Source organism: Phyllobates terribilis, unplaced genomic scaffold, assembly GCF_046119375.1.
Source record: "Phyllobates terribilis strain yellow unplaced genomic scaffold, ASM4611937v1 Scaffold_5__5_contigs__length_657084704, whole genome shotgun sequence".
Classification (NCBI taxonomy): domain Eukaryota; kingdom Metazoa; phylum Chordata; class Amphibia; order Anura; family Dendrobatidae; genus Phyllobates; species Phyllobates terribilis.
In genome coordinates, this window is record NW_027362765.1 from 264,925,078 (window position 1) to 264,952,482 (window position 27,405).

Sequence of the window (27,405 nt, forward strand, 5' to 3'; positions counted from 1 at the left end):
AACGACCATCAGCTAGAAACCGGAGGCTGTGACATTTTATGTGGCGCAGCCCCTCGCTACACCCGCTAGGAAGGCACCACATAGGGTCAGGGAAACTGGCACCAAGTTTACCAAGAGGAGGCCCGAGGCAGCCGGACTGATGCGTTGGTAAGAAAGGCCAGACAAAGGACACACAAAGGGGGTCCTGTGAAGCGCTCCAAAGTTATCTGGGAGTTGTCTGAGCCCCTCACCTGGTGAGCACAGTACGACGTGGGCAGCCGTTACCTGCAGAAGTGGTCTGGATAATAAGAACTGTGAGTAAAGGCCCTGGACTGCATCACTGACTCCGTGTCATTACTGCTGCTGCCCTGCACCATCACCCCCATCCTCCGCATACACTGCCCTGAGGCTATACTCCTCCCGTGGGGAGTTATACTACGCTCTGCTGCACCCACAACACCAGCCTCAGCGGTCTGCCCTGCAGCGGCGGTTCACTCTGACCGCAATCCACGGGTGGCGTAGTCGGACATTTAAACATCAAAACCACATAAATAGTTCCGCCACTGGTTTGACCGCCCTGAGCCACGGAACCGGGTCGCTGCCACGGAGACTATAACCACCAGCATCCACCAAAAAGGGTCTGGCTCCAGGTGTCCCAAGGCCCAGGGGGCACGTCAGAACATTTTCATCACCTTTCATAATCACCAATGGGACAAGGCAGGGATGTCCTCTGTCCCCTCTCTTATACATCCTAGTGACAGAGCACCTGCTCTCATCAATTCGCCATAACCCCAATATTAGGTGGATTGAGGTGGGAGGCACCGAGTACAAGTGCTCTCTATTTGCTGATGATGTCCTAGTATATATCACTCAATCACATATATCCATCCCTGCTGTTACGGCTGAAATAGATCACTTTGTTACATGGTCAAATTTTAAAATCAATGCAGCGAAGTCTGAGGCCCTCGATGTCTCCCTCCCTAAATCCGTAAAGGATTCCATCCAGTCCAACTTTCCCTTTGCCTGGCCCTCACAGGGTATCAAATACTTAGGAATTCCTATTCATAGAGACCTCTCCCATCTATGTTATCTTAATTTTGGGCCCTTTATTGAACAACTCCATACAGACCACGGTTGGTAAGTTAGAACTGTAAGATTCACTACGTGAACCACTGGTGTTTTGTGGAAAAGCACCTGTACACTGTGTTCCAAATTATTATGCAAAAAGTGTTTAGGAGTGATAAGGGAAGAATTTGTTTGTTTGTCAGTTAAACTCATTGATGGTGATGTGTGTCAGGGCTCTTTATATCACTGTAAGCAATTGCAGACACCTGTGCTAATTAGTTTGGCAGGTGTGTCCAATGAAAGGCAAGACTACTTAAGAAGGCTGTCTCACATTATTAAGCAGCCTACATTTTCTGCCAAAATGGGAAAGAAAAAGGATGTGTCGGCTGCTGAGAAGCAACAAATTGTGGAGTGTTTAGGTCAAGGCATGACTACAATCAACATTGTGCGATGATCAGGATGAAGTGTCTTGGCAATCAAGAAGTATGTAGCTGATTCACAGTACACACGTGTGCGTGCTGATAAGGGCAAATTGAGGACTCTTTCCTACAGGCAATTACGTCAGGTTAAAAGAGCAGCGGCAAAAAAGCCTTGTCATAGCAGCAGACAAGTTTTTGAAGCTGCTGGTGCCTCCAACAAGATGCAGGGTCCTTCAAAGGTTTGCAGCTGTGCATACGCCATCCTGTCAACCTCCTCTATCCACTTCACACAAGCAGAAACAGCTCCTGTGGGCCAAACATTACATAAAGACTGATTTCAAAACTGTTTTGTTCACGGATGAGTGCCATGCAGCGCTCGATGGTCCAGATGGATGGAGTGGAGGATGGCTGGTTGATGGACACCCCACGCAAACACGGCTACAGCGCCAACAAGGAGGAGGTGGAGTAATGTTTTGGGCTGGAATCATGGGGAGAGAGATTGTCGGCCCCTTTAGGATCCCTGAAGGCGCTAAAGATGAACTCCATAATGTATGTGGATTTTCTAAAACAGCACTTCCTGCCACGGTTCAAGAAGAAGAACCGTGTATTTCACAGCAAGATCATTTTTTTGCATGATAATGCACCATCTCATGCTGCACATAAAACATATGCATCTCTGGCTGATATGGGCATAAAAGGGGACAAACTTATGGTGTGACCCCCATGCTCCCCTGACCTCTACCCCATTCAGAACCTCTGGAGCATCATCAAAAGGAGTGTCTATGATGGCGGGAGGCAGTTCACATCTTTGCAACAGCTCTGGGAGGGTATTCTGTCCTCATGCAAAACAATTGAAGCAGAAACCATCCAAAACCTGACAAATTCAATGGACGAGAGAGTTCAGAAGCTCCTTTCGAACAAGGGGTCCTATGTGAAAATGTAACATCACCTAGAATAAAGTTTTGAGTTGAAAACTGTTTGATTTCAGTTTCTAGTAACCTGCTAATGCTTATAATTTCAAAAATGACCATTTTTTTGGTCTTTATTAAAATGAAAAGGTTGATCGAAAAGTTTGGGGGATCTAAGAGTGTGGCAACCCAGTAGTCATGATTACTTCGAATTCTGACAATATGAGGGTCATGTTGCAGGTAGTGCAGCAAGAAGGCACTTATGTGTCTTGCGCATCTCGGAGCCCCAAAATTATTTTCCGGGCTAGATGCAGCTAAAAATTATTATTAATTTTAAATCTGGTGGAGCTTAGTATAGATGGCCTAATAGGATCAGTGCTGCACACTGCTACAAAGCCCAAATTATTTTCCAGTCAAGATACAGATAAACATGATTAGTAATTTTAAATCTGGTGGAGCTTATTATAGATGGCCTAATAGAATCAGTGTTGCACACTGCTACAAAGCCCAAATTATTTTCCAGCCAAGATACAGATAAACATGATTAGTAATTTGAAAGCTTAAAACGGTTGGTAGGGTGATTTTAACCAATCATCAAGCTTTTACTCTCCCCAGGATGACACAGGGGTAGAAAAGTCGTTTCGGATCCATGATTTGTTCATCTTTATGAACGTGAGTCTGTCTACATTATCAGTGGAGAGCCGCGTGCGCTTATCTGTCAGCACACCACCAGCAGCGCTGAACACACGTTCAGACAGAACGCTGGCTGTGGGGCATGACAAGATCTCCAAGGCGTAAGTGGCTAGCTCCGGCCATTTATCCAGATTGGAAGCCCAAAAAGAGCAAGGGTCCAGTGACACAGTCATGGCTTCAATGTTTACTTGGAGATACTCCTGTACCATCGTCTCTAGGCGTTGACTATGTGTCAGACTTCTTGTCTCCTGTGGCCTTGCAAAGGATGGGCTAAAAAAGGGTTGAAATGATTCCGCAAAATTGATGTTACCAGCACATACTGTGGTTCTGTTACGTTTTGAGTGCTGAACACTCGACGGTCCCACGGTTGGCAAGTTGGAACTGTGAGATTCACTACGTTCACCACTGGTATTTTGTGGAAAAGCACATGTAAGATTCTGCAACAGTCTCTGCTGATACTCCTGCATGCGTGCATCCCTTTATATGGCAGGAATAATTTCTGCAAATTTACTTTTGTACCGGGGATCTAACAGTGTGGCAACCCAGTAGTCAGGATTATTTCTAATTCTCACAATTCGAGGGTCATGTTGCAGGTAGTGCAGCAAGAAGGCACTCATGTGTGTTGCGCATCCAGGAGCACCAAGTCCCTGTTGTGTTGGTGGCGAGGTAACAATCATGCTTCCTTCCTCTGTCCTCTCCCCCCAACCTCGCACAACAGAAATGTGATCAAGGTCTCCCTCATCTGATGAGTCTTCCATCAGTTCGTCCTCCACTTCTTCCTGGGCTCCTGCATCTTCCTCACTAGTTTGGCTGCTACCGTGCACCTTGGTAAAATCATCTCCCCCACCCTCACATGCCTGCTGCCTTGGTGCTGCCGACCGTCTGGACCTTGCAGATGTTAGCTCTTACGCATACAACTCCTCCTCCTCTACTTCCTCCACCTCCTCTTGTGCCACCACCTGACTCCGAATTCTGTTTAACATGTGCTCCAGCATGTAAATCACCGGAATAGTCATGCTGATAATGGCATCGTCAGCACTAAACATCTTCGTCGCCATTTCAAAACTGTGCAGAAGGGTGCATAGGTCCCTGATCTGAGACCACTTCTCCAGCATGATTTGCCCCACCTCTGGATCTCGTTGGCCCAGGCTATATGTCAGAACGTATTGCACCAGGGCTTGTCGGTGCTACCACAGTCGCTGCAACATGTGCAGAGTGGAATTCCACCGGGTAGGCACATCGCATTTTAGCCGGTGAAGTGGCAGGCCCAACGACTTCTGTAGAGATGTATGTCGCTGAGCTGCGGGATGCGAACGGCGGAAGTGAGCACACAGCGACAGTGCCCTCTGCAGAAGGCCATCTAGTCCGGGATAGTGGGCTAAAAATTGCTGGACAACCAGGTTCAACACGTGAGCCATACAAGGCACGTGTGTGACATTGCTCCGGCGAAGGGCCGCACCCAGGTTTGCAGCATTGTCGCACACGGCCTTCCCTGGTTTCAGGTCCAGTGGAGACAACCATTCATGAAATTGGTTCTCCAGAGCTGACCACAACTCCTCAGCTGTGTGACTCACATTTCCCAGACATTTCAAAGTAAAAACCGCCTGATGACGTTGAGCCCTAATGCCAGCCTAGTAAGGAGGTGTGCAGGATCCCTTCTGCGCAGTTCGAAAGCTTGTGGCATGACCAGACAGGCTTTGGGTGCAGGTGGAGGACCGAGAGGAGGTTGAGGAGGCAGAAGCAGTGGAGGAACTTTGAGATAAAGAGGATTGACGCTCAACTCGTGGGGACGGCAAGACTTGGACAGCAGCCCCTTGTCCTGCTGTCACCATAGTTACCCAGTGCCCAGTCAGCGACATGTAACGCCCCTGTCCATGCCTACTCGTCCAAGTGTCTGTGGTGAAATGCACCCTGTCACACACAGAGTTTCTCATAGAAGCGGTGATGTTATGTGCGACATGCTGGTGGAGCGCAGGCACACCTTTCTTTGAGAAGTAGTGCCGACTGGGAATCTGGTACTGGGGCACTGCGACGGACATAAGGTCTCAAAAATCCTCTGTGTCCACCAGGCGGAAAGGCAGCATTTCTGTAGCCAAGAGCTTGCAGATGGTGAAATTCAACCTCTTAGCTTTCTCATGGCTAGGAGGAAATGGTCTTTTACTTGTCCACATCTCAGGGACTGAGGGCTGGCTGTTGTGCTTTGACGGGGTTGATAAGGGTGTCCCCGGCAAACTGCCGGTCTGTGAGGAAGATGCAGGCGGACATGTTAGGTTGCCTTGATCCAAAGGTGGTGCTATCGATGTCGGACAGCGCTCAACACCAGCTGGTGTTACCACCTCCATAGAAAATGATGACCTGCCAATCACGCTGGCTGTTGCGGGTAAAGAGGTGGCAGGTCTGCGTCCCAAAACAGATGTGACTGCTGTCCCCCCAGTCACAGAGGATGAAGAGGCCGCGGATGCACAAGATGTGGCAGGCGGTGGTTGGCCCGGCCGGCTAGGCAGCATTATAGCACAGTGAGCTTCCCACTGCAACTTATGTTTCATGTCCATGTGCCGGTTCATGCATGAAGTACTCAAACTATGTATTTTTTGGCCTCTACTTAGCTTTTGCTGACAAATGTTACAGATAACACGAGTTGGGTCATCTTTATCGATCTGAAAAAATGCCCAGCCTATGCAAGGCTTAGCACCCATGCGACCTGAAGAGCCACCACGACTTGTGGTCAGAGGCAGAGTTGTGTTTGAGGATGCAGTTGTTGACGTGCTTCCAGTACTACGTCTCTGTCCAGGAAGGCGCAACCTGACCTTGTCGTCACTAGCATCTTCCTCCACCTCCTCTGCTGACCTCATCTCTTGGCTGACTGTGGGTTGACAGTAAGTGGGATCTCCAACCTCATCATCATCACCCTGTGTGTTATCACACCCGTCGTCCTCAGAGCCAACCTGTTCCTGCCCTGACAAAAAACAAAAGTTGTCGCTCCAATCAGGTATTTGAGTCTCATCATCGTCTTCCTCATTGTCTCCACCAACAGGAGTTACAGTTTGGGAATGAGGGTCTACATTATGGTCAGAACCTTCTGCGTCTGGTCCTGGATCCGACTCATAAAGATTCTGGGCATCAGTGCAGATCATTTCCTCGTCTGGATTCACAGAAGCGCTGGAGTCGACCTCTGATTCCCAGGCTATAGTATGAGTAAACAGCTCTGCAGACTCAACCATCTGTTCTACCTCATACTCAGACGGGCAGCTGGAGATTTGGGAGCTGTGAGGAAGCAAGTGCGATTGGGGTGACACCTCTGAGGACTGGAGTATTTGTGATGTTGAAGTTTAGGTGGAGGAGAGCCCACTTAAAGGAGCACTTGATATCCGTTGAAGCACCTGCTGTTTTTGTGCCTCATCTGGAATTTGTAGCGATTGGTGTGGCCATAAGAAATGGATCTTATCACATTGTCCGCTAAAAGAAGTAGACATTTTAGTTTGGCTGGAAGATGTTCTTTCTTCTGCAGATGTTACTGTTGCTTTAACACCTACCCCACGGACACAACCTTTTTTCCCCTTCCCAACACGTCTATTCCCCTTTCCACCAGCAGCAGGCCTTTTTCCACTCATTTTGATGGTTAACTAATTCACAACTCTGGAGTTGTTTGCACAAAAAAACAATGGATGGGAACCGAGCAGAGCTGAGTGGCCAAACTGTGGTATTAGGCCAAAAGTATTGGCTGGGTTAGATGCAGATAAAAATTATATTGAATTTGCAATCTGGTGGAGGTTAGTATAGATGGACTAATAGAACAAGTCCCACACACTGCTACATGCTGAAATATTTTTTCAGAGCTAGATGCAGAAAAAAATTATATTGAATTTGCAACCTGATGGAGGTCAGTATAGATGGACTAATAGAACAAGTCCCACACACTGCTAGAAGCCCAAATATTTTTCAGAGCTAGATGCAGATAAAAATTATCTTTAATTTGCAACCTGATGGAGGTCAGTATAGATGGACTAATAGACCAAGTCCCACACACTGCTAGAAGCCCAAATATTTTTTCAGAGCTAGATGCAGAAAAAAAATATATTCAATTTGCAACCTGATGGAGGTCAGTATAGATGGACTAATAGAACAAGTCCCACACACTGCTACAAGCTGAAATATTTTTTCAGAGCTAGATGCAGATAAAAGTTATTTTTAATTTGCAACCTGATGGAGGTCAGTATAGATTGACTAATAGACCAAGTCCCACACACTGCTAGAAGCCCAAATATTTTTTCAGAGCTAGATGCAGAAAAAAATTATATTCAATTTGCAACCTGATGGAGGTCAGTATAGATGGACTAATAGAACAAGTCCCACACACTGCTAGAAGCCCAAATATTTTTTCAGAGCTAGATGCAGATAAAAATTATTTTTAATTTGCAACCTGATGGAGGTCAGTATAGATGGACTAATAGAACAAGTCCCACACACTGCTAGAAGCCCAAATATTTTTTCAGAGCTAGATGCAGAAAAAAATTATATTCAATTTGCAACCTGATGGAGGTCAGTATAGATGGACCAATAGACCAAGTCCCACACACTGCTAGAAGCCAAATATTTTTTCAGAGCTAGATGCAGATAAAAATTATTTTTAATTTGCAACCTGATGGGGGTCAGTATAGATGGACTAATAGACCAAGTCCCACACACTGCTAGAAGCCCAAATATTTTTTCAGAGCTAGATGCAGAAAAAAATTATATTCAATTTGCTACCTGATGGAGGTCAGTATAGATGGACTAATAGAACAAGTCCCACACACTGCTAGAAGCCCAAATATTTTTTCAGAGCTAGATGCAGATAAAAATAATTTTTAATTTGCAACCTGATGGAGGCCAGTATAGATGGACTAATAGACCAAGTCGCACACACTGCTAGAAGCCCAAATATTTTTTCAGAGCTAGATGCAGAAAAAAATTATATTCAATTTGCAACCTGATGGAGGTCAGTATAGATGGACTAATAGAACAAGTCCCACACACTGCTAGAAGCCCAAATATTTTTTCAGAGCTAGATGCAGATAAAAATTATTTTTAATTTGCAACCTGATGGAGGTCAGTATAGATGGACTAATAGACCAAGTCCCACACACTGCTAGAAGCCCAAATATTTTTTCAGAGCTAGATGCAGAAAAAAATTATATTCAATTTGCAACCTGATGGAGGTCAGTATAGATGGACTAATAGAACAAGTCCCACACACTGCTAGAAGCCCAAATATTTTTTCAGAGCTAGATGCAGATAAAAATTATTTTTAATTTGCAACCTGATGGAGGTCAGTATAGATGGACTAATAGACCAAGTCCCACACACTGCTAGAAGCCCAAATATTTTTTCAGAGCTAGATACAGAAAAAAATTATATTCAATTTGCAACCTGGTGGAGGTTAGTATAGATGGACTAATAGAATGATGCTATGCCCAAAAGGTTTTACTTCACTAGGTGCAGTAAAAAAATTGGTATTCTATACACAGGTGGTGTAGCTTGCAACACAGATAGGCTACTCCACTGACTAACACACTCTGCAATAGGCCAAAAAGGATTTGCTTTGCTAGATTTAGCCAAATGCTGTGAAAAAAACTCGCACAGCACTGGCACAGACCTGCCTGGCAAAAACTGATAGGAATTGATGTAACTTAGTCCTGAAAATGACTGCAATTACAATTAGTCTTTACTCCCAACCTATCTATTTAAGAGCACAGACCTGCCTGATAAAAGTAGTAGGAAATGCTGTAACCTAGTCCTTAAAAGGACTGCAATAACAACTCTTCCCTACTCCCAAGCTATCTGTAGATTTGTGCGAAAATTGGCTTGAAATTAACAAGGTATAGCGCACACAACAACAGCGGTGCCGTCTAACACGCAGCTGCAGCAGTGAGAAAATGGTGGCGACGGGGGAAAATGGCTGGGTCTTATAGGGCAAGGACATGTGGCATACACTGCCAATGACACATGCCCTTGCTTGTGTGAAAAAAAGCAGTTCGCTCCGTGTGTACGCTGCTGATAGGGTGACAGATTGCACCTCCCCACTGTAAATGCGGGAAAGAGAAAAAGAAATGGAGATCTTCATTATTCCTGCAGCGATCCATCCCCTGCCCCTCCCCCCGCCCTGCTGTGCACTCAAACTGCGTATTAACATTAATTTTCAGCATTACTGAGAAAAAATCCAGTTATGATTTTGGTGCACGAACAGTTATCGAACATAACCTCGAACAGCCGAATTTTTTTCAAATTGTTCGTGTTCGCCGAACGGCTCGAACACCGCCCAAAACAGCTCGAATTTGAGATTGGTGAACAGTTCGAGTCGAACAACGCTAATCTCTACTGGCAACGTCCCTCTTGTTGGTGTTACGGGGAACGGTTGCCCGCCTTCTGTCTGCGGCCACCACAATGCTTCTTCCTGCCTCCCTCCTCCTGTGTGCTACTGGCCTCACTCTGCATGTCCTCCTGCCACGTTGGGTCAGTTACTAGATCATCCACCACCTCCTCCTCTTCCACTAGCGCACCACGATGCTCCTCCTCACTTCCTGGCAATTGTGTCTCGTCATCGTCCACCTCTTGTGACAAATTGCCAGCATCGACTTCCTTTGACCGTGGCTGTTCAAATATTGGGGCATCGCTACATGGGATCTCCTCTTCCACCACTTCAAGCGTAGCAGGCGAGGGGCACAAATATGGAAATGGACCAGTGAACAGCTCTTCAGAGTGTCCAAGTGTGGGATCAATTGCTGTCTGACGACACTCGGCATGGTTGGAGGAAGGAGCATCAGGGTGAGCAGGAGTATGCAGTTGAGACTCACGGCTACTAAGAGTTGACCGTGTGGAAGACAGACCGGAGGTGGTGGTGCCCAGGTAACTGGAAGTATTATCTGCTATCTAATTAATAACCTGTTCACACTGATCAGTTCGCAATACTGGTGTTGTTCTGTGCTTCCCTAGTAATTTGGTCAAGAAGTGGGAGCGAGAAGATGTGGCTGTTGGTTGTGGCACATTTTCACCTTGGCCACGGCCCCGTCCTCTGCACGCACCATCACCAGAACGTCCAGTTCCACGTCCCTTTCCACGCGCCTTGCCAATTGTAAAGGAAGTAAAATAGCTTACACTCGCACTATCAATGGAAAAAGGGTAATAAAAAGTAGATTAGAACCGTGGAAGTGGAAAACCACAGTTCTATTTCTCTGGCCTACACCCGATTCTTTTAAACAATCAGAACAATCAGGGAGAAATTATTACTGTTTTTCCTTATGGAAAACATACCAAAACCTGAATAATAGAGATTTTTTACCGTGGAATGGCAAAACCACACTGGGATTTGTCAGACGTACACCAGACTATTTTCAACAGATATATTTTTGTGTCAGAACACTCAGGAGACAATACTGGGTTTTTTTACTGCAAAAAATGTGAAAAGCATTATAATAGAGATTTTTTACCGCGGAACAGCAAAACCACAGTTTTAATTTACTGGTGTATACCACACTTTTTAAAATATATAGATTTGCGGCTGAACAGTGAGCGACACACTCAAACTGGTTTTTTTTTTAGATACCAAAGGCCCAAAACTGGATACTACAGAGATATTACCCATAGAACTGCACAACCACACTGGAATTTGTCAGGCGTACACCAGACTATTTTCAACAGATATATTTTTGTGTCAGAACACTCCGGAGACACTACTGTTTTTTTTTAAGTCAAGAAAAGCGAAAAACAGGATAAGAGAGATTATTTACCGTGGAACAGCAAAACCACAGTTTTAATTTACTGGTGTATACCACACTTTTTAAAATATATAGATTTGAGGCTGAACAGTGAGCGACACACTCGAACTGTTTTTTTTTTAGATACTAAAGGCCCAAAACTGGATACTACAGAGATTTTACCCATAGAACTGCAAAACCACACTGGGATTTGTCAGGCGTACACCAGACTATTTTCAACAGATATATTTTTGTGTCAGAACACTCAGGAGACACTACTGTTTTTTTTAAGGAAAAAAAGCGAAAAACAGGATAAGAGAGATTTTTTACCATGGAGCAGCAAAACCACAGTTTTAATTTACTGGTGTATACCACACTTTTTAAAATATATAGATTTGCGGCTGAACAGTGAGCGACACACTCAAACTGTTTTTTTTTTTAGATACCAAAGGCCCAAAACTGAATACTACAGAGATTTTACCCGTAGAACTGCAAAACCACACTGGGATGTCAGGCGTACACCAGACTATTTTCAACAGATATATTTTTGTGTCAGAACACTCAGGAGACACTACTGTTTTTTTTAAGGCAAAATAAGCGAAAAACAGGATAAGAGAGATTTTTTACCGTGGAACAGCAAAACCACAGTTTTAATTTACTGGTGTATACCACACTTTTTAAAATATATAGATTTGAGGCTGAAGAGTGAGCGACACACTCAAACTGTTTTTTTTAGATACCAAAGGCCCAAAACTGGATACTACAGAGATTTTATCCATAGAACTGCAAAACCACACTGGGATTTGTCAGGCGTACACCAGACTATTTTCAACAGATATATTTTTGTGTCAGAACACTCAGGAGACACTACTGTTTTTTTTTTACTGCAAAAAATGCGAAAAGCAGGATAATAGAGATTTTTTACCGTGGAACAGCAAAACCACAGTTTTAATTTACTGGTGTATACCACACTTTTTAAAATATATAGATTTGCGGCTGAACAGTGAGTGACATACTCAACCTGTTTTTTTTTTAGATACCAAAGGCCCAAAACTGGATACTACAGAGATTTTACCCGTAGAACTGCAAAACTACACTGGGATTTGTCAGGCGTACACCAGACTATTTTCAACAGATATATTTTTGTGTCAGAACACTCAGGAGACACTACTGTTTTTTTTTTACTGCAAAAAATGCGAAAAGCAGGATAGTAGAGATTTTTTACCGTGGAACAGCAAAACCACAGTTTTAATTTACTGGTGTATACCACACTTTTTAAAATATATAGATTTGCGGCTGAACAGTGAGTGACATACTCAAACTGTTTTATTTTTAGATACCAAAGGCCCAAAACTGGATACTACAGAGATTTTACCCGTAGAACTGCAAAACCACACTGTGATTTGTCAGGCGTACACCAGAATATTTTCAACAGATATATTTTTGTGTCAAAACACTCCGGAGACACTGCTGGGTTTTTTTAAGGCAAAAAAAGCGAAAAACAGAATGAGAGAGATTTTTTACCGTGGAACAGAAAAACCACAGTTTTAATTTACTGATGTATACCACACTTTTTAAAATATATAGATTTGAGGCTGAACAGTGAGCGACACACTCAAACTGGTTTTTTTTAGATACCAAAGGCCCAAAACTGGATACTACAGAGATTTTACCCATAGTACTGCAAAACCACACTGGGATTTGTCAGGCGTACACCAGACTATTTTCAACAGATATATTTTTGTGTCAGAAGACTCAGGAGACACTACTGTTTTTTTTTACTACAAAAAATGCGAAAAGCAGGATAATAGAGATTTTTTACCGTGGAACAGCAAAACCACAGTTTTAATTTACTGATGTATACCACACTTTTTAAAATATATAGATTTGTGGCTGAACAGTGAGCGACACACTCAAACTGTTTTTTTTTCAGATACATAAGGCCCAAAACTGGATACTACAGAGATTTTACCCGTAGAACTGCAAAACCACACTGGGATTTGTCAGGCGTACACCAGACTATTTTCAACAGATATATTTTTGTGTCAGAACACTCAGGAGACACTACTGTTTTTTTTAAGGCAAAAAAAGCGAAAAACAGGATAAGAGAGATTTTTTACCGTGGAACAGCAAAACCACAGTTTTAATTTACTGGTGTATACCACACTTTTTAAAATATATAGATTTGAGGCTGAACAGTGAGCGACACACTCAAACAGTTTTTTTTTAGATACCAAAGGCCCAAAACTGGATACTACAGAGATTTTACCCATAGAACTGCAAAACCACATAGGGGTTTGTCAGGCGTACACCAGAATATTTTCAACAGATATATTTTTGTGTCAGCACACTCAGGAGACAATACTGTGTTTTTTGACTGCAAAAAATGTGAAAAGCAGGATAATAGAGATTTTTTTACCGTGGAACAGCAAAACCACAGTTTTAATTTACTGTTGTATACCACACTTTTTAAAATATATAGATTTGCGGCTGAACATTGAGTGACATACTCAAACTGGTTTTTTTTTAGATACCAAAGGTTCAAAACTGGAAACTACAGAGATTTTACCCGTTGAACTGCAAAACCACACTGGGATTTGTCTGGCGTACACCAGAATATTTTCAGCAGATATATTTTTGTGTCAGAACACTCCGGAGACACTACTGGGTTTTTTTAAGGCAAAAAAAGCAAAAAACAAAATAAAAGAGATTTTTTACCGTGGAACAGCAAAACCACAGTTTTAATTTACTGGTGTATACCACACTTTTTAAAATATATAGATTTCAGGCTGAACAGTGAGCGACACACTCAAACTGTTTTTTTTTTAGATACCAAAGGCCCAAAACTGGATACTACAGAGATTTTACCCGTAGAACTGCAAAACCACACTGGGATTTGTCAGGCGTACACCAGACTATTTTCAACAGATATATTTTTGTGTCAGAACACTCCGGAGACACTACTGGGTTTTTTTAAGGCAAAAAAAGCAAAAAACAGAATAAAAGAGATTTTTTACCGTGGAACAGCAAAACCACAGTTTTAATTTACTGGTGTATACCACACTTTTTAAAATATATAGATTTGAGGCTGAACAGTGAGCGACACACTCAAACTGTTTTTTTTTTAGATACCAAAGGCCCAAAACTGGATACTACAGAGATTTTACCCGTAGAACTGCAAAACCACACTGGGATTTGTCAGGCGTACACCAGACTATTTTCAACAGATATATTTTTGTGTCAGAACACTCCGGAGACACTACTGCTTTTTTTAAGGCAAAAAAAGCGAAAAACAGGATAAGAGAGATTTTTTACCGTGGAACAGCAAAACCACAGTTTTAATTTACTGGTGTATACCACACTTTTTAAAATATATAGATTTGCGGCTGAACAGTGAGCGACACACTCAAACTGGTTTTTTTTTAGATACCAAAGGCCCAAAACTGGATACTACAGAGATTTTACCCGTAGAACTGCAAAACCACACTGTGATTTGTCAGGCATACACCAGAATATTTTCAACAGATATATTTTTGTGTCAGAACACTCCGGAGTCACTACTGGGTTTTTTTAAGGCAAAAAAAGCGAAAAACAGAATAAGAGAGATTTTTTACCGTGGAACAGAAAAACCACAGTTTTAATTTACTGATGTATACCACACTTTTTAAAATATATAGATTTGAGCCTGAACAGTGAGCGACACACTCAAACTGTTTTTTTTTTAGATACCAAAGGCCCAAAACTGGATAGTACAGAGATTTTACCCATAGAACTGCAAAACCACACTGGGGTTTGTCAGGCGTACACCAGACTATTTTTAACATATATATTTTTGTGTCAGAACACTCAGGAGACACTACTGGATTTTTTACTGCAAAAAATGTGAAAAGCAGGATAATAGAGATTTTTTACCGTGGAACAGCAAAACCACAGTTTTAATTTACTGGTGTATACCACACTTTTTAAAATATATAGATTTGCGGCTGAACAGTGAGTGACATACTCAAACTGTTTTTTTTTTAGATACCAAAGGTTCAAAACTGGAAACTACAGAGATTTTACCCGTAGAACTGCAAAACCACACTGGGATTTGTCTGGCGTACACCAGAATATTTTCAGCAGCTATATTTTTGTGTCAGAACACTCCGGAGACACTACTCGGTTTTTTTAAGGCAAAAAAAGCAAAAAACAGAATAAAAGAGATTTTTTACCGTGGAACAGCAAAACCACAGTTTTAATTTACTGGTGTATACCACACTTTTTAAAATATATAGATTTGAGGCTGAACAGTGAGCGACACACTCAAACTGTTTTTTTTTTAGATACCAAAGGCCCAAAACTGGATACTACAGAGATTTTACCCGTAGAACTGCAAAACCACACTGGGATTTGTCAGGCGTACACCAGACTATTTTCAACAGATATATTTTTGTGTCAGAACACTCCGGAGACACTACTGCTTTTTTTAAGGCAAAAAAAGCGAAAAACAGGATAAGAGAGATTTTTTACCATGGAACAGCAAAACCACAGTTTTAATTTACTGGTGTATACCACACTTTTTAAAATATATAGATTTGCGGCTGAACAGTGAGCGACACACTCAAACTGTTTTTTTTTTTAGATACCAAAGGCCCAAAACTGGATACTACAGAGATTTTACCCGTAGAACTGCAAAACCACACTGTGATTTGTCAGGCGTACACCAGAATATTTTCAACAGATATATTTTTGTGTCAGAACACTCCGGAGTCTCTACTGGGTTTTTTTAAGGCAAAAAAAGCGAAAAACAGAATAAGAGAGATTTTTTACCGTGGAACAGAAAAACCACAGTTTTAATTTACTGATGTATACCACACTTTTTAAAATATATAGATTTGAGCCTGAACAGTGAGCGACACACTCAAACTGTTTTTTTTTTAGATACCAAAGGCCCAAAACTGGATAGTACAGAGATTTTACCCATAGAACTGCAAAACCACACTGGGGTTTGTCAGGCGTACACCAGACTATTTTTAACAGATATATTTTTGTGTCAGAACACTCAGGAGACACTACTGGGTTTTTTACTGTAAAAAATGTGAAAAGCAGGATAATAGAGATTTTTTACCGTGGAACAGCAAAACCACAGTTTTAATTTACTGGTGTATACCACACTTTTTAAAATATATAGATTTGCGGCTGAACAGTGAGTGACATACTCAAACTGTTTTTTTTTTAGATACCAAAGGTTCAAAACTGGAAACTACAGAGATTTTACCCGTAGAACTGCAAAACCACACTGGGATTTGTCTGGCGTACACCAGAATATTTTCAGCAGATATATTTTTGTGTCAGAACACTCCGGAGACACTACTGGGTTTTTTTAAGGCAAAAAAAGCAAAAAACAGAATAAAAGAGATTTTTTACTGTGGAACAGCAAAACCACAGTTTTAATTTACTGGTGTATACCACACTTTTTAAAATATATAGATTTGAGGCTGAACAGTGAGCGACACACTCAAACTGTTTTTTTTTTAGATACCAAAGGCCCAAAACTGGATACTACAGAGATTTTACCCGTAGAACTGCAAAACCACACTGGGATTTGTCAGGCGTACACCAGACTATTTTCAACAGATATATTTTTGTGTCAGAACACTCCGGAGACACTACTGCTTTTTTTAAGGCAAAAAAAGTGAAAAACAGGATAAGAGAGATTTTTTACCGTGGAACAGCAAAACCACAGTTTTAATTTACTGGTGTATACCACACTTTTTAAAATATATAGATTTGCGGCTGAACAGTGAGCGACACACTCAAACTGTTTTTTTTTTAGATACCAAAGGCCCAAAACTGGATACTACAGAGATTTTACCCGTAGAACTGCAAAACCACACTGTGATTTGTCAGGCGTACACCAGAATATTTTCAACAGATATATTTTTGTGTCAGAACACTCCGGAGTCACTACTGGGTTTTTTTAAGGCAAAAAAAGCGAAAAACAGAATAAGAGAGATTTTTTACCGTGGAACAGAAAAACCACAGTTTTAATTTACTGATGTATACCACACTTTTTAAAATATATAGATTTGAGCCTGAACAGTGAGCGACACACTCAAACTGTTTTTTTTTTAGATACCAAAGGCCCAAAACTGGATAGTACAGAGATTTTACCCATAGAACTGCAAAACCACACTGGGGTTTGTCAGGCGTACACCAGACTATTTTTAACATATATATTTTTGTGTCAGAACACTCAGGAGACACTACTGGATTTTTTACTGCAAAAAATGTGAAAAGCAGGATAATAGAGATTTTTTACCGTGGAACAGCAAAACCACAGTTTTAATTTACTGGTGTATACCACACTTTTTTAAAATATATAGATTTGCGGCTGAACAGTGAGTGACATACTCAAACTGTTTTTTTTTTAGATACCAAAGGTTCAAAACTGGAAACTACAGAGATTTTACCCGTAGAACTGCAAAACCACACTGGGATTTGTCTGGCGTACACCAGAATATTTTCAGCAGCTATATTTTTGTGTCAGAACACTCCGGAGACACTACTCGGTTTTTTTAAGGCAAAAAAAGCAAAAAACAGAATAAGAGAGATTTTTTACCGTGGAACAGCAAAACCACAGTTTTAATTTACTGGTGTATACCACACTTTTTAAAATATATAGATTTGAGGCTGAACAGTGAGCGACACACTCAAACTGTTTTTTTTTTAGATACCAAAGGCCCAAAACTGGATACTACAGAGATTTTACCCGTAAAACTGCAAAACCACACTGGGATTTGTCAGGCGTACACCAGACTATTTTCAACAGATATATTTTTGTGTCAGAACACTCCGGAGACACTACTGCTTTTTTTAAGGCAAAAAAAGCGAAAAACAGGATAAGAGAGATTTTTTACCGTGGAACAGCAAAACCACAGTTTTAATTTACTGGTGTATACCACACTTTTTAAAATATATAGATTTGCGGCTGAACAGTGAGCGACACACTCAAACTGGTTTTTTTTTAGATACCAAAGGCCCAAAACTGGATACTACAGAGATTTTACCCGTAGAACTGCAAAACCACACTGGGATTTGTCAGGCGTACACCAGACTATTTTCAACAGATATATTTTTGTGTCAGAACACTCCGGAGACACTACTGGGTTTTTTTAAGGCAAAAAAAGCAAAAAACAAAATAAAAGAGATTTTTTACCGTGGAACAGCAAAACCACAGTTTTAATTTACTGGTGTATACCACACTTTTTAAAATATATAGATTTGAGGCTGAACAGTGAGCGACACACTCAAACTGTTTTTTTTTTAGATACCAAAGGCCCAAAACTGGATACTACAGAGATTTTACCCGTAGAACTGCAAAACCACACTGTGATTTGTCAGGCGTACACCAGAATATTTTCAACAGATATATTTTTGTGTCAGAACACTCCGGAGTCTCTACTGGGTTTTTTTAAGGCAAAAAAAGCGAAAAACAGAATAGGAGAGATTTTTTACCGTGGAACAGAAAAACCACAGTTTTAATTTACTGATGTATACCACACTTTTTAAAATATATAGATTTGCGGCTGAACAGTGAGCGACACACTCAAACTGTTTTTTTAGATAACAAAGGCCCAAAACTGGATACTACAGAGATTTTACCAGTAGAACTGCAAAACCACCCTGGGATTTGTCAGGGTACACCAGACTATTTTCAACAGATATATTTTTTTGCCAGAACACTCAGGAGACACTACTGTTTTTTTTAAGGCAAAAAAAGCGAAAAACAGGATAAGAGAGATTTTTTACCGTGGAACAGCAAAACCACAGTTTTAATTTACTGGTGTATACCACACTTTTTAAAATATATAGAGTTGTGGCTGAACAGTGAGCGACACACTCAAACTGTTTTTTTTTTTAGATACCAAAGGCCCAAAACTGGATACTACAGAGATTTTACCCGTAGAACTGCAAAACCACACTGGGATTTGTCAGGCGTACACCAGACTATTTTCAACAGATATATTTTTGTGTCAGAACACTCAGGAGACACTACTGTTTTTTTTTACTGCAAAAAATGCGAAAAGCAGGATAATAGAAATTTTTTACCGTGGAACAGCAAAATCACTGTTTTAATTTACTGGTGTATACCACACTTTTTAAAATATATAGATTTGCGGCTGAACAGTGAGCGACACACTCAAACTGTTTTTTTTTAGATACCAAAGGCCCAAAACTGGATACTACTGAGATTTTACCCATAGAACTGCAAAACCACACTGGGATTTGTCAGGCGTACACCAGACTATTTTCAACAGATATATTTTTGTGTCAGAACACTCAGAGACACTACTGGGTTTTTTTAAGGCAAAAAAAGCGAAAAACAGGATAAGAGAGATTTTTTTACCGTGGAACAGGAAAACTACAGTTTTAATTTACTGGTGTATACCACACTTTTTAAAATACATAGATTTGCGGCTGAACAGTGAGCGACACACAAACTGTTTTTTTTTTAGATACCAAAGGCCCAAAACTGGATACTACTGAGATTTTACCCATAGAACTGCAAAACCACACTGGGATTTGTCAGGTGTACACCAGACTATTTTCAACAGATATATTTTTGTGTCAGAACACTCAGGAGACACTACTGGGTTTTTTTAAGGCAAAAAAAGCGAAAAGCAGGATAATAGAGATTTTTTACTGTGGAACAGCAAAACCACAGTTTTAATTTACTGATGTATACCACACTTTTTAAAATACATAGATTTGCGGCTGAACAGTGAGCGACACACTCAAACTGTTTTTTTTTTAGATACCAAAGGCCCAAAACTGTATACTGCAGAGATTTTACCCGTAGAACTGCAAAACCACACTGGGATTTGTCAGGCGTACACCAGACTATTTTCAACAGATATATTTGTGTCTGAAAAATCAGAGACACACTTTTTTTTTTTTGTTGGGGGGTGGGGGGACACCAATAGGTTAATAAGACGGGTATTTGCATAGTGTGTAGGAGGAAAAAAAAAGAGGATTTAGATGAAAAAAAAGGATTTTAACTGGCCCCCGAGACCTGGAGCTAAGTCCAGCAATTACAGAAACAGGACTGTAATGCAGCGTTTGCTTGTATAACCACTGCGTCTCCTATACAGCCTGCCTGCCTGCCTGATATCTGGGATTGATATTAGTCCTGAGAAGGACTTTTTGTTTGTTCTGGCAGCCTTTACAGACCCTACACTAACTATTTCTCAGGAAAAATCTCTCCCTAGCTCAGCAGCGCATTCCCTACACTGTCTGATCCGCAGCGTCTGTGTCCAAGATGGCGGCTCCCGGTTTTAAATACTCGAGGTGACGCTATGCGGCCAGCCAATCACTGTAATGCCCACAAACAACATGGCTGCGGCATTACAGTGACTGGCTGGCAATCCCTGCATGTTCATTGGCTCAGTAAAGAGCGTCAAACATGCAGGGCGGAGACCCGAGCTCCCGCCCGAGTAACCCGGAAATGCTCGGTGCTCGCCGAACATCCCGAGTAGTGTGATGCTCGGGCGCGTACCGAGCAGTGTCGAGCATGCTCGCTCAACACTAGTCCTGATATATCAGGCTTCTCTCTCTGACAGTCTGGTGTATAAGTCTGGGTTTGGTGAATGTTGTGAAAACGTAACAAGCCTGACTGCACTGAGCCAAATGTAAAGTTTGGTGGAGGAAGGATAATGTCTTTGTGGCTGTTTTTCAGAGTTCAGCATAGAACCCTTAGTTCCAGTGATGGGAAATCTTAATGCTTCAGGCAGCGCACCAAGATATTTTGGACAATTCTTCCAACTTTGTTGGAACTATTTGGGGAGGGCCTTTCTCTGTTCTTCCAACTTTGTGGGAACTGTTTGGGGAAGGCCTTTCTCTGTTTTTCCAACTTTGTGGGAACTGTTTGGGGAAGGCATTTCTCTGTTTCAGCATGACTGTGCCCCAGTACACAAGATCCATAAAGGCATGGTTGGGTAAGTTTGGTGTGGAAGAACATTACTGACCACACAGAACTCTGACCTCAATCCCATCCAACACCTTTGATATGAACTAGAACAGAGATTTTGAGCCTGGCCCTCTCGCCCAACATTCAATGCCAAATAGTAATGCTTCAGTAAAATGGTGGGCATGTACCAGTAGGAGACTTTGTGTTCTTACTGGGGTGTTACTTTAATGGGCATATCACTATTTTTAGTCTTACCACGTTCAATAATATTAATAATAATCAAAATCCTAGCTGTTTTTATTATTTCTTAATTTATTTAAGGCAATTTCATGAATATCAACAAGAATCATTTCTGTGCACTCTGTAGCCAAGGAAAATATTGTGGGTTGACTGTCTACGTTTATGCAAAAATAGATATACAAATATACATATACATTAAAATACTGATAGCCTTGTGTTCTTTTTTTCACCCACTTGTAGACTCGCAAATTTATTTAATTAAAATGTGGTGGCTTTTGCATGCAACTTGGATAATGATGCTATTGTTAAGTAATAAGACATGACAGGATGCCTTTTATTAAGCTGTTTACCCATGCCTCGGGTAGGCTGGGAGGCACAGAGTCAAAGGCCAAGTGATTTCAACCATCCGAGACGTGCTGAAAAGTGCCAATAAAACACAGTCGAGTGTGTTTCTCGTAATGTATTTTGGACCTGAGAATGAATGCAAGCCAGTGGGGAAGGCGTGCTGTAAACCTGAAATCTAATAGGGGTTTATGTACCAATGTGGTGAGCTCAGGTGATAATATAAAGAGGTAAAATCCACATACTTTAGAGTTTTATTAAAGTATAAATAGGATTAAAACTATCATTCACATACATATATTGAGTGAAAATTTTAGCATTAAATAAAATAGTATTTCAGCCTTCCTACAGTTAATATTACTGCACCATGTATTATGTTCAGGAGCCTCGGAAGAAATAAATGTCTTTGGAATGCTCTAAAAATAACTTTCCAACATAGTTCTTGGTTAAAAGCTATTCTATTAATACCTACAGAATCACGAGGAAACCATAGATGACGCTATCAGATAGTGAACTTAAAGGGACGTTTCCAGAATCACAACTCTTAACCTGTTCACAAGATAAAGGATAAGTAGAATTTGTGCAAATGGATTCTCAGGACCTGGTCTTTAATATGTGGTTGATAACCGGAACCCTGACAACCACCGCCTACCTCCCAGCATCTGTGGCTCTTCCTTTGACTAGCCAGACTGACGCAACATTATATATGTGATGTGAAACACGTGTGACAGGCCAGCTAATCAAAAGAAGAGCCACAGATGTCATCACGTGAGAGGCCATACTCAGAGCTCTCGTTCAGCATGCATGGATTTGACATGGCCCCTGGACTGGGTCTTGTCAATTGATTTGCACTAACTCTAGTGATAAATGTCTGAGCATTAGGAATTCTACTTCAAGGACCCCCACCATTAGGGCCCAAGCCTGAGAAAGCCTGGAGGACTGTCTCCTTGTTGACACCAAGATGTCGTAAAAGAGGAAAACAACCACACCCTCAGTAATTTTTAGATACTTCAGCAAAGAATTTTTATTCCTGTAGGAAGCACAAAAATGTGTAATATGAGGTATGGGGACATAGACATTTTGATCTGTCCCGAGTCTTTGTCACATAGTTGATGTGCCCAATAATGGGGAGGAGAGCCTGAAGTAAGCGCAGTGTGCACTGAGGTATAGTGTGTCAGGTATGGGGACATAGATGTTTTGACCCATCCTGGATCTTTTTCACACAGTCGCTCTGCCCAATAGCGAGGAGGAGAGCCTGAACTAAGCGCAGGGTCTTTGTCACATAGATATTGTGCCCAATAATGAGGAGGAGGAGTGTGTCACACTATAACTCAGCGCACACTGTGCTTGCTTCAAGCTCTCCCCCTCAATATTGGGCACAGTGACTATGCGACAAAGACCTGAGACAGGTCGAAACGTCTCTGTCCCCATACTTTATATCACAAAATTTGTGCTTGCTACACAAATAAAAATTCTTTGCTGAAATATCTAAAGTAATCATGAGAGTGTGGTAGTTTTACGCTTCTATATCTTGGACAGGGGCAGACCTACCGCCGGTGCAGGGGGGCCCTTGCCGAGCAGCTAATGATGAGGGCAATCTGGCCTGCTTCTCGGAGCCCCAGGCTCCGGGGGGCCCATGGCCAGATTGCCCTCATCATATGCGGCGGGCAAGGAGTGGTGCTTCTTCCCTGACACAGGCCCGCTCTGCTTGATGACATCATCATGAAGCGCGGGCCTTTGTCAGGGAGAAAGTTACCGGAGATGAGGAGAATGCTGCAGGGGAGCAGGCTGAGAGGTAAGTTGTGTGTGTTTTTTTTTTTTTTTAATTTACTGAAACACTGGGAGAGGAACAGAAGAATGAGGGGAGGTGGGGGAGAGCAATGATGGGGCTGGGGTGAGCAATGATGGGGCTGGGGAGAGCAATGATGAGGTTGGGGAGAGCAATGACGGGGCTGGGGAGAGCAATGATGGGGCTGGGGTGAGCAATAGTGGGGCTGGGGAGAGCAATGATGAGGTTGGGGTGAACAATGATGGGGCTGGGGAGAGCAATGACGGAGATGGGGAGAGAAATGATGGGGCTTGGGTGAGCAATGATGGGGCTGGAGAGAGCAATGATGGGGCTGGGAGAGCAATGATGGGGCTGGGGAAAGCAATGATGGGGATGGGGAGAGTAATAATGGGGCTGGGGAGAGCAATGATGGGGCTGGGGAGAGCAATGATGGGGCTGGAGATAGCATTGATGGGGCTGGAGAGAGCAATGGTGGGGCTGGGAAGAGCAATGATGGGGCTGGGGTGAGCAATTACAAGTCTGGGGAGAGCAATGATGGGGCTGTGGTGAGCAGTGATCGGGCTGGGGAGAGCAATGATGGAGATGGGTTGAGCAATGATGGGGCTGGGGTGAGCAATAATGGGGCTGGGGTGAGCAATGATGGGGAGAGCAATGATGGGGCTTGGGATAGCAATGATGGGGAGAGCAATGATGGGGAAAGCATTGATGGGACTGGGGTGAGCAATGATGGGGTTGGGGAGAGCAATGATGGGGCTCAGGAGTGCAATGATGGGGCTGAAGTGAGCAATGATGGGACTGAGGAGAGCAATGGTGGGGAAGGGGAGAGCAATGACGAGGATGGTGGGGATGGGGAGAGCAATGATGAGGATGGGGAGAGTAATGATGGGGATGGTGGGGATGGGGAGAACAATGATGGGGCTGGGGAGAGCAATGATGGGGATGATGGGGCTGGGGAGAGCAATGATGGGGCTGGGGAGAGCAATGATGGGGATGATGGGGCTGGGGAGAGCAATGATGGGGCTGGGGAGAGCAATGATGGGGATGATGGGGAGAGCAATGATGAGGATGGTGGGATGGGGAGAGCAATGATGAGGATGGTGGGGATGGGGAGAGCAATGACGTGGGTGCTGGGAGAGAGCAATGACAGGGGTGCTGGGAGAGAGGAATGATGGGAATTTCACTTTGCTTGTACTGTAAAGCCTTGTATATTTTCCGTGTGCACATAGCCTTACAGTTAATTGGGGAGAGTCACAGAGACTGAATAATTTATATTATTGGCCGGGGGAGATTATAGTTAATGTGGGGCACAGTGCTGCTTATCACTTTATATTTTGATTACTAAGTGGCCAATAGTATATTAATGGAGGGGCTACATATCTGTAGTCAGGGGCGCAGTGCGGGGGAGACACATGTATGCATACAACATGTGACCTTGTTATTTTCTTGGCTGGAGATCATCGTGACAAGACGAGTCGTGGCTGGGAGATGTCGACATGAAGGTCTGACCAGATGGAGAAGAAGCAGTAGAAACCAACTCTGATCAGATGAGATGTCAGCGATAAGTGCCTTGATGTAAATATTATTCTATATCTGCACTGTGTGACTTGGAGTGATAATGTTATCTGTACAATCCCTTTGGCTGCATTCTCACATTTGTGTGAAATGTCCGTGTGCTGCCAGATTTTTTTATTGGATGGTCCACAGACTCATAGAGTTTTATAGATCCATTCACACATCCATGAAAATCACGGATCTGAGAATGAGAGCTGTGAGGGTCGGAGAATGTCCTGTTCTGATCTGATTTTGAGAATTATAATAGGACATTCTCAATGCGTCTGTAAAAGCGGGCAGCACACCAACACTGCACACGGATACAGGAATGTAGCCTTATTATATAGCACAGTCCCTTAGTATATAGTGTACTCACTTATTATGTATAGCGCCATCCTTAGTTACATAGTTTCATCTTTTATTACATATAACACCCTCCCTTATTACGTACCATCCTCTCCAGTTATATATGGTGTTGTCTCTTATTATATAGCTTCCTCTGCTGTTACGTACAGTGCTGTCCCTTACATAGCGTATTCTTGTTACTTTTGTGAGTCACAGCGCCCTCTCTTTATTACATAGTCATCTCTTGTTAGATATGACATGACTGCTGATGGAGCAGGCAGTGACCAGAGGATCAGTCCATCAGTTCCTCCATCAGAAAAGAAGCTTTCCCATGTACCATCATTGCATTATATATCTAATAAGAGAGGACGGTATGTAATAAAGACAGGGGCCTATAAACAATCCATTATGTAAGGGACGGTGCTGTACATAACAAGAGAGGGCACTGTGTAATAAGGGATGGCAATATACATAATAAAGGAGGCTATGTAAGAGGTCTATATGTGTGTGTGGCTATATATACAGTGGTGGACAAAAGTATTGGCACCCCTGCAATTCTGTCAGATAATACTCAGTTTCTTCCTGAAAATGATTGCAATCACAAATTCTTTGGTATTATTATCTTCATTTAATTTGTCTTCAATGAAAAAACACAAAAAGAATTGTCCTAAAGCCAAATTGGATACAATTCCACACCAAACCTAAAAAAGGGGGTGGACAAAAGTATTGGCACTGTTTGAAAAATCATGTGATGCTTCTCTAATTCGTGTAATTAACAGCACCTGTAACTTACTTGTGGCAACAGGTGTTGGCAATAACTAAATTACACTTGCAGCCAGTTAACATGGATTAAAGTTGACTCAACCTCTATCCTGTGTCCTTGTGTGTACCACATTGAGCATGGAGAAAAGAAAGAAGACCAAAGAACTGTCTGAGGACTTGAGAAACCAAATTGTGAGGAAGCATGAGCAATCTCAAGGCTACAAGTCCTTCTCCAAAGACCTGAATGTTCCTGTGTCTTCCGTGCGCAGTGTCATCAAAAAGTTTAAAGCCCATGGCACTGTGGCTAACCTCCCTAGATGTGGACGGAAAATAAAAATTGACGAGAGATTTCAACGCAAGATTGTGCGGATGGTGGATAAAGAACCTCGACTAACATCCAAACAAGTTCAAGCTGCCCTGCAGTCCGAGGGTACAACAGTGTCAACCCGTACTATCCGTCGGCGTCTGAATGAAAAGGGACTGTATGGTAGGATACCAAGGAAGACCCCACTTCTTACCCCGAGACATAAAAAAGCCAGGCTGGAGTTTGCCCAAACTTACCTGAGAAAGCCTAAAACATTTTGGAAGAATGTTCTCTGGTCAGAGGAGACAAAAGTAGAGCTTTTTGGGAAAAAGCATCAACATAGAGTGTACAGGAAAAAAAAAGAGGCATTCAAAGAAAAGAACACGGTCCCTACAGTCAAACATGGTGGAGGTTCCCTGATGTTTTGGGGTTGCTTTGCTGCCTCTGGCACTGGACTGCTTGACCGTGTGCATGGCATTATGAAGTCTGAAGACTACCAACAAATTTTGCAGCATAATGTAGGGCCCAGTGTGAGAAAGCTGGGTCTCCCTCAGAGGTCATGGGTCTTCCAGCAGGACAATGACCCAAAACACACTTCCAAAAGCACTATAAAATGGTTTGAGAGAAAGCACTGGAGACTTCTAAGGTGGCCAGCAATGAGTCCAGACCTGAATCCCATAGAACACCTATGGAGAGATCTCAAAATGGCAGTTTGGAGAAGGCACCCTTCAAATATCAGGGACCTGGAGCAGTTTGCCAAAGAAGAATGGTCTACAATTCCAGCAGAGCATTGTAAGAAACTCATTGATGGTTACCGGAAGCAGTTGTTCGCAGTTATTTTGGCTAAAGGTTGTGCAACCAAGTATTAGGCTGAGGGTGCCAATACTTTTGTCTGGCCCATTTTTGGAGTTTTAAGTGAAATGATCAATGATTTGATTTTTGCTTCAGTCTCTTTTGTGTTTTTTTCCTTGCAAGCAAATTAAATGAAGATAATAATACCAAAGAATTTGTGATTGCAATCATTTTCAGGAAGAAACTGAGTATTATCTGACAGAATTGCAGGGGTGCCAATACTTTTGGCCACCACTGTACATGTGCAGCTTTGTCGCCATAAAAGGTGGGGGGCCCAGACACATTTATGGCAGAGGGGCCCCAAGCAGTCAGTGTCCGCCCCTAATCTTGGAATCATTACCCAGTTCAACCAGCACCTCCTAACGGCGCTGAGTGCACACCAATATTATTGTTGACACCAGCACTGGCAATTATGTTGAGGGGAGAGGTAGTTTCAGCTACAATCAGCTCACTCCATTTTACAGTCATGTGATA

General features: G+C 42.3%; 1 protein-coding gene across 1 annotated transcript in view; it reads right to left on the minus strand.

Moving 5' to 3' along the window:
• The window catches only part of ANKFN1 (ankyrin repeat and fibronectin type III domain containing 1), a 1,224,583-nt gene that overhangs the window by 153,412 nt on the left and 1,043,766 nt on the right, over window positions 1–27,405 (minus strand). The window lies entirely within an intron of this gene.